The 14,421-nt window shown below is 42.4% G+C and overlaps 1 protein-coding gene across 15 annotated transcripts in view; it reads right to left on the minus strand.

The window, feature by feature from the left end:
• Window positions 1-14,421, minus strand: part of FGGY (FGGY carbohydrate kinase domain containing) — a 484,689-nt gene that overhangs the window by 460,335 nt on the left and 9,933 nt on the right. For 7 of the 15 annotated variants that reach the window (XM_020882047.2, XM_070468098.1, XM_070468093.1 and 4 more), the window contains exon 1: window positions 4,452-4,552. The exons of 6 other annotated variants lie outside the window; for them this stretch is intronic. The gene's annotated coding sequence lies outside the window, so the exon portion shown is untranslated. Of the gene's footprint in view, window positions 1-4,012; window positions 4,035-4,451; window positions 4,553-14,421 lie in introns of those variants that run through there. 2 more of the 15 variants (XM_070468102.1, XM_070468091.1) reach the window with 1 other exon arrangement.

The following is a 14,421-nucleotide window of genomic DNA, read 5'->3' on the forward strand; positions in this document are numbered from 1 at the left end:
CAGCATCAGTCCTTCCAATGAATATTCAGGACTGATTTCCTCTAGGATGGACTGGTTGGAACCCCTTGCAGTCCAAGGGACTCAAGAGTCTTCTCCAACACCACAGTTCAAAAGCATCCATTCTTTGGCACTCAGTTTTCTTTAGAGTCCAACTCTCACATCCATATATGACTACTGGAAAAACCATAGCTTTGACTAGAAGGACTGTTGTTGGCAAAGTAATGTCTCTGCTTTTTAATATGCTGTCTGCTGACTTTCATGTTAAGATCTTGCTCAACCAACACTTTTTTTTTTTAATGTGTTTGGCTGCTCTGGGTCTTCCTGTGGCACGTAGGATCTTTGCTGCCATGTGCAGGATCTTGACTGAGGCATGTGGGATATAGTTCCCAGACCAGAGATCGGACCTGGGCTCCTTCCCCTGGAAGTACAGAGTCTTAATCACTGCACCACCAGAGAATCCCAGCCATCACTTCTTGCCTCTCTCCATGCCCCAGTGCCACCAGAGTAGTGTGTCCCTTCTTTCTTTTAAACTTTTTAAAAATCACTCTGACCAAATTTTTTGCTTCTGTGTTCACCTCCCTCACTGGCCTGAACCTGAAGAAAGGAACTGATTGATTTCTATACTCTCAGCTCCTACAGTGCCTGTATCCCCAGACCAGTACACTGTCTAGTACATAATAGTTCCCAGTAAGTGCTTATGGAATGAACACCTAAATCAGTGAATCAACAAAAAAAATAAGGATGAACAGGTTCATGCTTTAATAGTTCAGATTCCTAGGTTTGTATTCATCTGCACAAGTGTTTTGCCTTGGTTCTAATATTTGTATACTTCATTCATCCAATTAATAAATATTTACTGGACGCTTACAACCACATTTTATTAATTCTAAGATACTCATTTCTTTTCATATTTAGCTTCTCTGAAATCAGTGACTCTTAAAAACCAATGGCATCTTATAATTAATCAGGAACATCTTTCTTAGTGATGGATGAAATAATGAAGCATATTGCAATCAGTGACTGATATTAGAAGAAATGCAGATTGTGCCAGGCACCGGACACCCTGAGGATACAGTGAAGGGCAAACCAGGGCAGAGCCGTGGCCACTATCTTCCTAGATTTCTTTCTCTGCAGAGGAGGAAGGCTGACCAGGCCAGCTGCCCCACCACCCCCAAATGACCACACACCTCCGCTTGCTGAACTCAGGACTCCCTCTTAGTGTCCCGCTGTCACCACCTGGAAGGACCCAAGGACGCTGCTCTCCAACACTGATCCTGGCAAGTCAACAACTCTGTCCTTGACTAGAGCTTTTCAAAACTATTCTAAACACTGCAGGGAGAAACAAGGGGGAAAAAATAGGAAATGAAGAGTCTCTGCAAACATTCTGGCTTCCACAGACCTGGCCAGCCACCCAAGCTTCTCTCTACTCCTACCAGAGCCACTGACAAAAGAGGCCCCCAGGGGGCTGGCCCAGCTCCTCAGGCCTGGTTCCCTCACTTGTGACTGTCCTGTTCTGCATGGAATATCTCATCTCACCACCCACTACCCAGACATCCTGATTTATTCCCAGTAAAATTCAAAGAGGCAGATTTCCACTCTGTAGCTGACTCAGGGCTTGCCCTGGCTCTGGGTTTTGGACCTATTTCTTGGCTAAAGAGGAAAGAGCCCATCCTTCCGGAGAACCCTCCCCCACCACTCTGACTTGTATGGAGAGTGGAGCTTTGCCATTAGAGTTAACTCCAGGGCTGCCTGGACCACAGTGGTACCCCCAGTGCCAGCCCAGTGTCTGGCACATAGCACAAACTCATCAAGTCCCTGAGACTCAGCGCAATCTTAAAACCTACCTTTAGGGAAATAATAAAAGGTAAAAATTTACTGTGTATCTGATGCTTTACTGAGCAGCTTGCTTACATTTTTAAATCCACTTTTTGTACTGGTATCAACCCTTGAAGAGAATTACTAGGACTGTTCCCATTTTACTGATGAGGAAAAACAAGTCCTAGACTAGTCAAGTAACTTGCTCCCGTATGTCATATAAACAGCAAGTAACAGAGGTGAGAGCAGTCTCATCCCTCTGGCTGCCAAATCCCTAACAGTTCTCAGAATGCCATGCTAACAGGTTCATGCATGCTAAGCTGCTTCAGTCGTGTCTGACTCTTTGCGACCCCATGGACTGTAGCCCATCAGGCCCCCCTGTCCATAGGGGCTCTCCAGGCAAGAATACTGGAGTGGGTTGCCATGCCCCCCTCCAGGAGATCTTCCCAACTCAGGGATCAAACCCACCTCTCTTATGTCTCCTGCATTGGCAGGTGGGTTTTCTACCACTAGTACCACCTAGGAAGCCCCATGCTGCATGATACCCTCCACTTAGTTAATGTATGTTTGCCAAGGACTCTGCCTACTCTGTATGTTGCTATTGTTGTTTAGGCGCTAAGTTGTATCTTTTGTGACCCTGTGAAATGTAGCCCACCAAGCTCCTCTGTTCATGACAAGAATGCTGGAGTGGATTTCCTTCTCCAGGGGATCTTCCTGACTTAGGGCTCAAAGCTGTGTGCCTACTCTGTCTACAACTGGCTTACTCAGAACTCAGGCTTCCCACCTTTAGAGACTGTCCCTTCCCCAATACCAGGTGGCCTTCTCTCTGGGTAAAACTATCCATTTCTAGACTATATGACTGAGACATCAGTCCAAAAGAGAGTCAAACCCACGGGAACAAGGGCGTCATACCTTCTCTGCATTGTTCACACACACACCCCAGTTCATGTTTTTGTAAGAAATAGATCCTAATTAAATATTTCAGGTTCACTACGTTTCCTATTACTATAGTTTTAAGTGATCTCTTTATGATTGTTTCCACACCTGGATCTTGAAAAGTTCAAGCTCTAGGGCAGCTTCCCTGAAACTTGACCCTGTGAGTTATAAAAACTCTGCCAGAGGATTTTCTGCACTCAGATTCCCCGTCTCCCCTCTGTGCCCTTTGTTCCTGGGTCATAAGTACTCTCTGATGTGTCCTAGATTCCAAACTATATTCCAGTTCCTCTTGGCCTCAGAGAATAAAGTAACTGCAAAATGGAAAACATTATTCCCTTTTAAAATTTGTTCTTTAAAAAAAAAAAGGATTAGGATCCTCCCGCATGCTTGGCACTTTCACACATTTGTTCATCTCTTCCAACTGAAACACATTCAAGTTGGGAAACTTACCACCATTTTATACCTTGTTGGGAAAGGAAAATTTGCCCCAAGTCACACAAAGAGTAAACAGCAGCAGCATCTGCATTTGAACCCTGGCCTCTTAAGGCAACTTTAGGGCTCTTTCCAGACACCAACCTAAAAGTGAAAACCAAATCCTTCAACAACAGTATCAACAACAAAGGCAGCAACAACTGGCATTTGTTAAGCTCTGCTCTGCAAATCACCCACCTGATTTTGTGATTTCACTTGTACAATCCCATGAGGTTGCCACTACAAGTTCATTTTCCAGTTAAGGAGACTGAGGTTCTCAGCAATAAAGCAATTTCAGATCACAGAGCACACCACCAGAGGAGCTGGTTTTATCCAGGTCACAATGGTGTGGCTTTAAAGCCCAAGAGATGAATGCCGAGAGTCAGAAAGTTGATCCCACTTAATTCATTTGAAGCAGAGATAAATTCTTTAAAAAGAAAAACAACTAATAAGGAATATGGGGTATCCGACTCTGCGACCTCATGGACTGTAGCCCACCAGGCAGCTTTGTCCATGGGGATAATCCAAGCAAGAATACTGAAGTAGGTTGCCATGCCCTCCTCCAGGGGATGTTTCCAACCCAGGTATCGAACCCAGGTCTTCTGCATTGCAGGTGAATTCTTTACCATCTGAGCCACCAGGGAAGCCCACAAAAAAAGAAACACAACTAATAGGGAATATGGGGTGGCTGGTCAGACAAGAGAATTAAGAGCATAGGCTGTGGAGGCCAAGAGAAAGAAAAGCTACAGGGAGAAATTCAAGCTGGCTGCACACATGTCCCAGGCCTTACCTAACTCCGCGGTCTACAAGAGGCTCCAAAGGGCAGAACAGCTTCCCAGCCAATTGCCAGCACGGACTGAACTGGTTTTTAGCCTCTGTTCATGATCAAAAGACTGCTCTTATGATAAATATTTATATGGTGCATTAAATAACAGCCTGTACAAATATTAGTAGAAATGTGCCACAGGAAACCATAGGTTTCACAGCTGATTCCTCAACAAACGTGAAAGCTGCTCAAAGGCAGTGTAAGAAAAGGAGACACAGACAGGGACATGGGAGGCTGTTCTCTGCATTACTGTCCCAAAAATTCTCAAAAGGGGTCATGCTACACATAACCGTGCTGAAAACCACTCTGTGGGGCTGTTCTCTTATATTTGCTTCCTTCTTTCCCCCTAAAGAGCAGAACACTGTTCCCTAAGCCTGCAACCCTCCAGAGTGGATAAGCTTACCTGCAGTCCTACTTCCTAGCGGGCCACTCCTTCAGGATAAATTTGAGGACAGTGTCTACAGATCCAGCGTCCCAGGGACCTGGGAGGGAGCTCAATATCCTCTCTTGACTTTGATCTTTGGTCTTGGCTGTGAGTTCAGGTACACGAGTCACACACAAATTTTTTTTTTTTTTTTAGTTATAATACAATCAGGGGTTGGGAGATTTGGGGAAAAAAAAGATAAGCAATGAGTACGCTGCTCCACTTTAGTCTCCTTAACAGAAAGAGTTAAATACCACTTTAAGCAATTCTCCCATGCTCTAAAATGCAAATAAAATTTGGCATGGGAAGGAAAGAGCTAATCTGGCAATAATACCTGGTTCTCCATTGGCTTTACCAAAAATATACATGGGAGAACAAGTACAGCTTCTTGACAGGTACTTCTTCTATTAAAGTGAAAGGTTGTCTCCTGCAGTTCCAATCATGCTGTATTCTTTGAACGATTAACTAAGATTGTATAGTCAGAGTGCCCAGCACAGTGCCTGGTGTTAATATATGGTATATGCTCAGTAACAGCTTTCCCAGTGGCTCAGATGGTAAAGAATCTGCCTACAATACGGGAGACCCAGCTTCGATCTCCGGGTTGAGAAGATCCCCTGGAGAAGGGAATGGCCACCCACTCCAGTATTCTTGCCTGGAGAATTCCATGGACAGAGGAGCTTGGCAGGCTACAGTCATAGGGTCACAAAGAGTCAGACATGACTGAGCAGCTAACACACACACACACTCTCAGTAAACAGCAGCAATTATTAGCACTATTAAGATACGCCAACCTTCTCTCTCATGACCAAATCACCCCTGAAAACCTGCAATCCTTTAATATCCATGATCTATACCTAGGTATTCACACCATGTCTAACAGCTCAAATTCCAGGAAATAAATGTTAAGTGCTTTCTCTGGGTCAGGACACTAGGAATAGGAAGCTGAAAAATACATCATTTCTGACTTTAAAGAGTTGACAATTTAGTGTAAGAATCTTATTTTTGGAAGTCAAACAGTGATGCCTCAAGTTGTGTCTAGTTTATGCACTTGATACACAACTAACGCGCCTGGTAATATTGCACGTGGCAGTAAGGGGCTCCATTTGCCAGTGGAATCTCAGCTACACTCTTGAAGCCAAGTGTCTTGTTCCCGCTCCACCTTCCTTGGCAGAATACGCAGATGTAAGTTGATAAAAGAAGTACGAGTTTACTGTTTTCATCACTCTTCCAAGCACAAGATCAGAAGCCCAGTATTTTTCAAGACGTTGAGGATTTTCATGCTTTGGACTGAGCCCATCTTTAAAGACAAATCTGAGGTGACTGGACGAGGGGTGTGAAATAAATCAGACAGAAGAAAAGCTTACTGTTGTCTTAGATTCAAAGTTGGATTCCAACAGGTAGAAAAGGCAAACTTAACGAAGCCTCATGCGTGCCTCACAATGTGGTGGCCACAGGGATCAACACTGAGGCGGTCCTGGGCAGTGGCCAAAACCCACCATTCTCCAAAAGCCACATAGGCAACGCTCAACAGCTGACGCAGAGAAAAACCCAGCCATGCTGAGGTCAAATGCACGGTACAGGTCCTAACAAAATCATGGGTGGAAAATCTGACCCGTCAAATGATATCCCCAAACTCCCAAAACAAACATCGCCCGAGAGCAAATTAAACTCTGGATCTCCCAGGTCCTCTTCTATAAAACCTCGCTTACACTCCCTTCTCTTCAATCCTTGTGATCCAATAAAGCAGCTCCTTACTTGTTAAAATGCCTTCCAAGCCCTTTAAAATGCCCTACCAAGCTATTCTCTCTGCAGAGAAGCAGAGAGGGAGGACCCACATTTATGACACCCACCCTTTCCCAACTTATGGGGGAAGACACTGAAATGCCGAGAGGAACAAAATCCAGGGGATGGTCACAAAGCTGGAAGATGAAGGAGGCTGTATTCAGATTGAGGTTTGTCTAGGCCAGAACAGGACTCTTATCCATCCCTGAAATGACTTGACTTTTCCCACCTCCCAACCAAGTTGCTTTCATCCTTGGCATACTCAGAACACAATTCCAAGTCAGTTCATCCTGAACTTCTCAGACACTCAACCATCAGAAACGCCCCTCCATGCTCTGATTAATGACAACCCTATGTCACTATAGGCTACTATGAGAAGAATAAGATATTCAGAATGTTCTGCCCTCTACTTCCTTCTGCCTAGAGGGAAGCATGTCATGTGTCCTGCAGTAATAGGGGAATTCCTGGGCTATGAGGGAGAAGGAAATTATTAATGTATAAAATAGTCTAATACCTTTTAAAATAAAAAGTCTCTAAAAATGCTTATTTAACTTATCTGCAGAATACATCATGAGAAATGTTGGGCTGGAAGAAGCACAAGCTGGAATCAAGATTGCTGAGAGAAATATCAATAACCTAAGATATGCAGATGACACCACCCTTATGGCAGAAAGTGAAGAGGAACTAAAAAGCCTCTTGATGAAAGTGAAAGAGGAGAGTGAGAAAGTTGGCTTAAAGCTCAACATTCAGAAAACTAAGATCATGCATCTGGTCCCATCACTTCATGGCAAATAGATGGGGAGACAGTGGAAATAGTGTCAGACTTTATTTTGGGGGGCTCTAAAATCACTGCAGATGGTGACTGCAGCCATGAAATTAAAAGACACTTACTCCTTGGAAGGAAAGTTATGACCAACCTAGATAGCATATTAAAAAGCAGAGCCATTACTTTGCAAACAAAGGTCCATGTAGTCAAGGCTATGGTTTTTCCAGTGGTCATGTATGGATGTGAGAGTTGGACTGTGAAGAAAGCTGAGCACCGAAGAATTGATGCTTTTGAACTATGGTGTTGGAGAAGACTCTTGAGAGTCCCCTGGACTGCAGGGAGATCCAACCATCCTGAAGGATAGGTCCTGGGTGTTCATTTGAGGGACTGATGTTGAAGCTGAAACTCCAATACTTTGGCCACCTCATGCGAAGAGTTGACTCATTGGAAAAGATCCTGATGTTGGGAGGGATTGGGGGCAGGAGGAGAAGGGGATGACAGAGAACGAGATGGTTGGATGGCATTACCGACTTGATGGGCATGAGTTTGAGTGAACTCCGGGAGTTGGTGATGGACAGGGAGGCCTGGCGTGCTGCGATTCATGGGGTTGCAAAGAGTCGGACACGACTGAGTGACTGAACTAACTAACTAACTGACTAAAAACTCACCATCCCTAAATAGTTCTAGAAGCACTGTCAGCAAGCCTCTCTTCTGTATGAAGCACTGCACCCCTTCCCAGGGCATTTGCCCTCCTTGACCTGCAGCCCACTTCCGCACACACAGGCATGGAGGCGAGAAGTACTGGGTACAGCAACAAAATCCAATCCCTACACCATCTTGCAAAACTCTGCCCTCAAAGACAATGCCCAGCCTGAGGATGGCTGAGGTCTCTGGCCTACTCTTTCAGCTTTTTTTTTTCCTTTTTAAAGAAATTCTATTAATTTTTTTCCATTATTTTACTAATATAAACATTTTTATATTATTATTAATATATAGTATATACATTATATATTATTATATAGAATATATATTATATATTATTAATATGTAGTAATTTATTTTTACTTACTACTAACAATTACTGACCACTTTTTAATTGAAGGATAGCTGCTTTACAATGTTGTGTTCATTTTTGCTGTACAACAGCATGAATCAGCTAGAAGTATACATGTGCCCACTCCCTCCTGGGCCACCCTACCACCACCACCCACCCACTCCCTATTTATGAAGAATGGCTAGGTGGCCTCAAGACCCCACGTGAAAGGCCTAAAGAATGACTTATTAGAAGATTACTGAACAGTGTGCCTTTCCAGAAACAGGCCCTGTTAAAATCAGCACGAGCTGCAGTGTAAGCTTCAACACCAGCAATGCTGCTTCTGCCCAAAGTGAAGGCCAAGTTCTTCATCTGGCCCACAAGCAACTCAAAGCTCCTGCTCCTGCCCGAACCACTAACCCCACTTCCCGACCTCCTCTCTGATCATAACCCATAATGTGCCAACCTTACAACATAACTAGCAATCCCTCAAATGAAGGTTTGCTGCCTTTGTTCATGTGATGCAAAAAATACAAACTTGCAGTTCATAGAAAAAGATATTCAATCCATATATTGACCCTTTAACCTCACAAAAAATGGAGGGAAATGCAAATAAAAACAACACTGAGATACAATTTTACACCTTAAAAAAAAATGGGCAGAAAATGAAAATGCTGATAATATCCATTTTGGGCAAGAGCTTGGGGACACAAGCAGTTTCAGATACTTTTAGCAAGAGAATAATTGGTAATAATTGGTTCATCCTCCTTTAGGACAATTTGGCAATATCTATCTGTTTCCCAAATCTACCCCTTTACCCAAGAGCTGTTAACTTCTAAGAATTTACCTTCTAAGAACTGACGATTGGCTCATCTAAAAGATATATACAAAAATGCACATTTCAGTTTTTTTTTTTTAAAGGCAAGGGCACACTCACAAAAACCCTGGAAACAAATTCAATATTCATTTATAGTGGCTGCATGCTAAGTCGCTTTAGTCGTGTCTGACTCTTTGCGACCTCGTGGACTGTAGCCCGCCAGGCTCCTCAATCCAAGGGATTCTCCAAGCAAGAATACTGGAGAGGGTTGTCATGCCCTCTTCCAGGGGAGCTTCCCAAGCCAGGGATCAAATCTACCTCTCCTACAGCTCCTGGGCTGCAGCTGGATTCTTTACCGCTGAACCACTAGGGAAGCCCCATTCATTTACAGGGGACTTGCTAAAACTGATACAGAAGCAGTTGTTAAAAAAGAGACATAGCTAAAGAAAATTGCTAATTATATGTTATTGAGTAAAAGAGCAAATTCTTAGACACTACAATATGACTGCATTTGTAAGAACTCTGCAAAGAGGAAAGCACATCAATGGTTCTCAAACTGTGATCTTCAGGGAAGCAGCATCAGCACCACCAAGCAATGTGTTAGAATTGCAAACTCAGGCTCCAGCCCAGATCCACTGATGCAGAAACTCAGGGGAGTATGGTTCACAGCCTGTGCTGGTAAAACCCTTCAGACTACCCTGAGTGCTACTAGAGTCTAAGAACCACTAAACTGTATAAGGATCGAACATACAAAACTTCAGGAAGAAGTATGCAAAAGCCTGCTTACTACAGTGACATCTAGAGAAAGAGGCACAGTGGAAGCATGGGCGGCAATTTTTAACCTCCTCTCTCTGTGCTGCTTGAATTGTCACAATAGGCAGCTACTGTTGTAATAACAGGAAAGATTCTTACACTGGGCTGAAATCTACTTATGTGGCTTCCACCCTCTAGGCCACATTTTTATCCCATGGGATCATCCAAACCACCACATCTCTTTTAAGTGAGCTAGCCCTTGGATATGCAACCCTGTGTGGATCACAATAAACTGTGGTAAATTCTGAAAGAGATGGGAATACCAGACCACCTGACCTGCCTCCTGAGAAACCTGTATGCAGGTCAGGAAGCAACAGTTAGAAGTGGACATGGAACAACAGACTGGTTCCAAATAGGAAAGGGAGTACATCAAGGCTGTGTATTGTCACCCTGCTTATTTAACTTATATGCAGAGTACATCATGAGAAATGCTGGGCTGGATGAAACACAAGCTGGAATCAAGATTGCCAGGAGAAATATCAATAACCTGAGATATGCAGATGACACCATCCTTATGGCAGAAAGTGCAGAAGAACTAAAGAGACTCTTGATGAAAGCGAAAGAGGAGAGTGAAAAAGTTGGTGTAAAGCTCAACATTCAGAAAAATAAGATCATGGCATCCAGGCCCACCGCTTCATGGCAAATAGATGGGGAAACAATGGAAACAGTGACAGATTTCATTTTGGGGGGCTCCAAAATCACTGCAGATGGTGACTGTGGCCATGAAATTAAAAGATGCTTGCTCCTTGGAAGAAAAGCTCTGACCAACCTAGACAGCATATTAAAAAGCAGAGCCATTACTTTGCAAATAAAGGTCCATCTAGTCAAAGCTATGGTTTTTCCAGTAGTCATGTATGGATGTGAGAGCTGGACCATAAAGAAAGCTGAACCCTGAAGAACTGATGCTTTTGAACTGTGGTGTTGGAGAAAACTCCTGACAGTCCCTTGGACTGCAAGGAGATCCAACCAGTTCATCCTAAAGGAAATTAGTCCTGAATATTCATTGGAAGGACTGATGCTGAAACTCCAATCCTTTGGCCACCTGATGCAAAGAACTGACTAATCAGATCTTAGGGGAAACTAAGGTTCTGTGCATTTATGTCACTTGTCCAATGTCACAGAGTCAGTAAAAAAACAATAGAGGGACTTCAACCCATACTCCTTCCACTATGTCGCATGATGATTTAAAACAGCCACACTCTAATATCAACGTTGGCCACATAATTCTACAATCCCAGAATCTGATAAACTACTGAGTTTGGTGTATCTAAATCATGCTTGATTTTATCACCTGTCTTCTCAACTTTTATCCCCGATAGATGTTCAGTAATTGAGTCCTTTCCAAATCTCTTCGTCCCACAGCACTTTAGCAGAATCCAAGATTCTCAGCTCTCAGCCTCGTCTGCAACAGATTTCAGTGTAACTGGCCCCAAATCCACATGGCCCAAGGGACAGGCAACACATACATTTAGGCTGAATGATTTTTACTTTATTTTCCCCACTCTTCCTAAACCCAGTCCCCACACAAATCACTGTATATGCACTTGCTATATAAACTCTGCTTCATCATCCATGTTGATAAGGACCTTCTAAATAATTTAAAACGACAGTTATAGGACTTCCAGGGAAAACCACCTCGTTTTTCCTTGTGTCAAACCTACTTCTGCCCGAACACACTGTGCCTTTTCTCTTCTTTCCCATCAAGTGGCACCACCAACCACCCTGCCATTGTAGCCAGCAATCTAAAAATCATCACTGATTCCCTGTGCAGGTTATTCTCTGTTTACCCACCTCTTCCACACTCAACACTTTTCTGCCTACCCTGTGTCCTGGGGATTATAGTCTGACCTCTAAGGCTCTCTAACCCTTTTATCTTCCAGTTGGTTTTGCCCATGGAGAGCCATTGGCAGAAACCTTAAAGGAGGAAGGAAAGTAAGGTCAGGGTTCCCTTCCATTGGAGCTGCCTCGAACTTGCTGCATTTCTTTAAGATAACAGATCCTCTCAAGGCAGCTTTCTCCATGGGATTTCTCTTTTTGAGTTCTCCATCCCTTGCCCACTTAAGTAGAAAGGTGTAACAAATACCACTAATATTAGCTCTAGGCATTCATGCTGCCCTCATCTTTCTAAATAGTTCCTGTACTTAAAATTATACAAATCTCAGGGTGTCTTTCCTTCTGATTTACTCCTCCACTGTGCCCTTTCAGGCCTCAAGCAGTAAAAGTGCCTGAATAACTCAAATTCCCTTCCTCAGAAACTCTAGTAGTCTCTTTTAAAATATTCTTCAAAATTTCCAGGTGAAGACCTGCACTTCTAGCCAAGATGGAGTAAAGGGCACCATATTTACCCTCTCACCTTAAATAACTAAAATAATGAATACAGGAAACAAAGGTTCTCAGGATACTGGACATCAGGCAACAAAATACAGTGATGTCAGAGAGATGGGGAGAGAAAGAGGTATCCTGAAATGGTTCAACCTGAATGCCTGGGACCTGGACACAGGAAGAGAAAATCCACACCAAGGCCTGCAGTTTCCTGCCCTGAGCAAGAGCTAGGAGTCTATGCAGAGCAAGGAGGCTAGAATTCCTGGGGCAAAGTAGGAGATAGGGAAGTTGCCCCGGAAGGTGTGCTCGTCAAGTATTCAGGACAGTACCGGTCACTGTACACAGGCGAAGAAACAGTCTGAGCCAGAAGCACTCAGTGAACAATCAGAGGACTTCACACAGGGCCATGAATAGTGGCTTTTCACACCAGCCAGTGAGGAAAACCTCATAATTAACAGGGCTTGGGGGAGAATGCACAGACGGGCTTTACCTCAGCAGCCAAGAAGCATTAGTCCTACTCAACAAAGCTTAAGCAGGACGCAAAAGGATCAAACTGTTTCCAAATAACTTAGACATGCTGCAAAACAAAGACCAAGTGTATTTATAGAAATGCGGAAATACCTAGCATTGAACAAAGTAAAACACATAACGTCTGGTATTCAGTCAAAAATTACCAGGCATGCAAAGAAGCAAGAAAATACGACTTAAAATGAGAAAAATCAATGGACTCCAACCCAGAACTGACCTATCTGATAGAATGCGTTGATGCAGATATTAAGCCAGTTATTATACGTGAAAGTCCTATGTTCAAAAAGCTAAAGGAAAGAGTGAATTTAAAAGTTCAGACATATAAGGTTTTTAAAAGAATCAAGTTGAAAATATAAAAATGAAAACTAAAATATCTGAGATGAAAAGCTGACTGTACGAGATTAGATAACACAGAAGATTAGTGACCTTCAAGACATTGTAACAGAAACTATCAAAAATATAACAAAGAGAAAAAAGATTTTTTAAAAATAAACAGAGAGCATCAGTGAGCTGTGGGAAAACTTAAGTGACCTAATATATGTGAAATGGGAATACCTGAAGGAGAGAACAAAGAAGGGATCAGGAGAAATACATTAGACATAATGGTTATAAATTTCCAAATTTGATGAAAACTATAAAACCACATATTCAAGGACACAAATGAACTCCAAGCACAAGAAATATAAAGAAAACTCAGCCAAGCAACATCATAACCAAATTGTTCAAGACCAATAGTAAAAAGTAGAGAAATCTTAAAAGCAGTCAGGGTGGAGATAGCAAATTGTACAAAAAAAAAAGAAAAAAGAAAAAAATGTGAGAATGTCAACAGAAATAATGCAAGCTATGAGACAGCAAAGCAAGATTTGAATAACTAGAAGAAAATACTTTATACTAGAATTCTTTATACTGTGGGAAAAAGAATCTTTCAAAACTGAAGCTGAAATAAAGATTTTCTGGAGACATACCAAAGATGTCATACCAAAATTCATCATCAGAGAAAACAAAACAAAACATCTATGGCTTCCCTGGTGGTCCAGTGGTTAAGACTCTGCTGTTCCACTGCAGAGGGTGTGGGTTCTATCCCTAGTTGGGGAAGTTCCACATGCCTCAAGGTGTGGACCAAAAAAAAAAGAAAAAAAGATCAAAATTTCTCAGCAGCAGAACTGTACCACAAGAAGTGGGAGAAAATAATATGTCATGGAAATCTGGATCCATAAAATAAAAGGAAGAGCATAAAAGTAACTATCTGGGTCTATATACACTTTTTTAAAAGTTCTGAATGTCTTAAAAAGATAATTGACTGCTTAAAACTAAAACAGCGACCATGTATTGTGGGGTTTCAATATACTCAGAAGGAAAATGTATTGTATAACATAAATAGCAGTAGTACAAAAGCTATGAGGCAAGAATTAGAAATACATTGTTGTATGGTCTTTTTAATTTATTTTTAATTGGAGGATAACTGCTTTAAAGTATTGCGCTGGTTTCTGCCATACATCAACATGAATCAGCCACAGGTACATGTATGTCCCCTCCCTCCTGAAACTCCATCCCGCCTCCCACCCCCATCCCAGCCCTTGAGGTTGTCACAGAGCACTGGGTTTGAACTTCCTGTGTCACACAGCAAACTTCCACTGACTATCCAATTTTACATATGGTTTTATATTACATATGAAGTGGTATACTACCACTTGAAAGTTGACTCTGATAAATTAAAGATGTCTACTATAAACTTTAAAGCAGCCACTAAAATAATATCTGAAAAAAAGGATATGCTTAATTAGCCAATAAAGGAGGAAAAAAATAGAATTAAAAAAATAACTAATCCAAAAGAAGGCAGAGAAAAGAGAACAAAAAACAGATGGAACAAACAGAAAAGAAAAAAGCA

Source organism: Odocoileus virginianus, chromosome 5, assembly GCF_023699985.2.
Source record: "Odocoileus virginianus isolate 20LAN1187 ecotype Illinois chromosome 5, Ovbor_1.2, whole genome shotgun sequence".
NCBI classification, from domain to species: domain Eukaryota; kingdom Metazoa; phylum Chordata; class Mammalia; order Artiodactyla; family Cervidae; genus Odocoileus; species Odocoileus virginianus.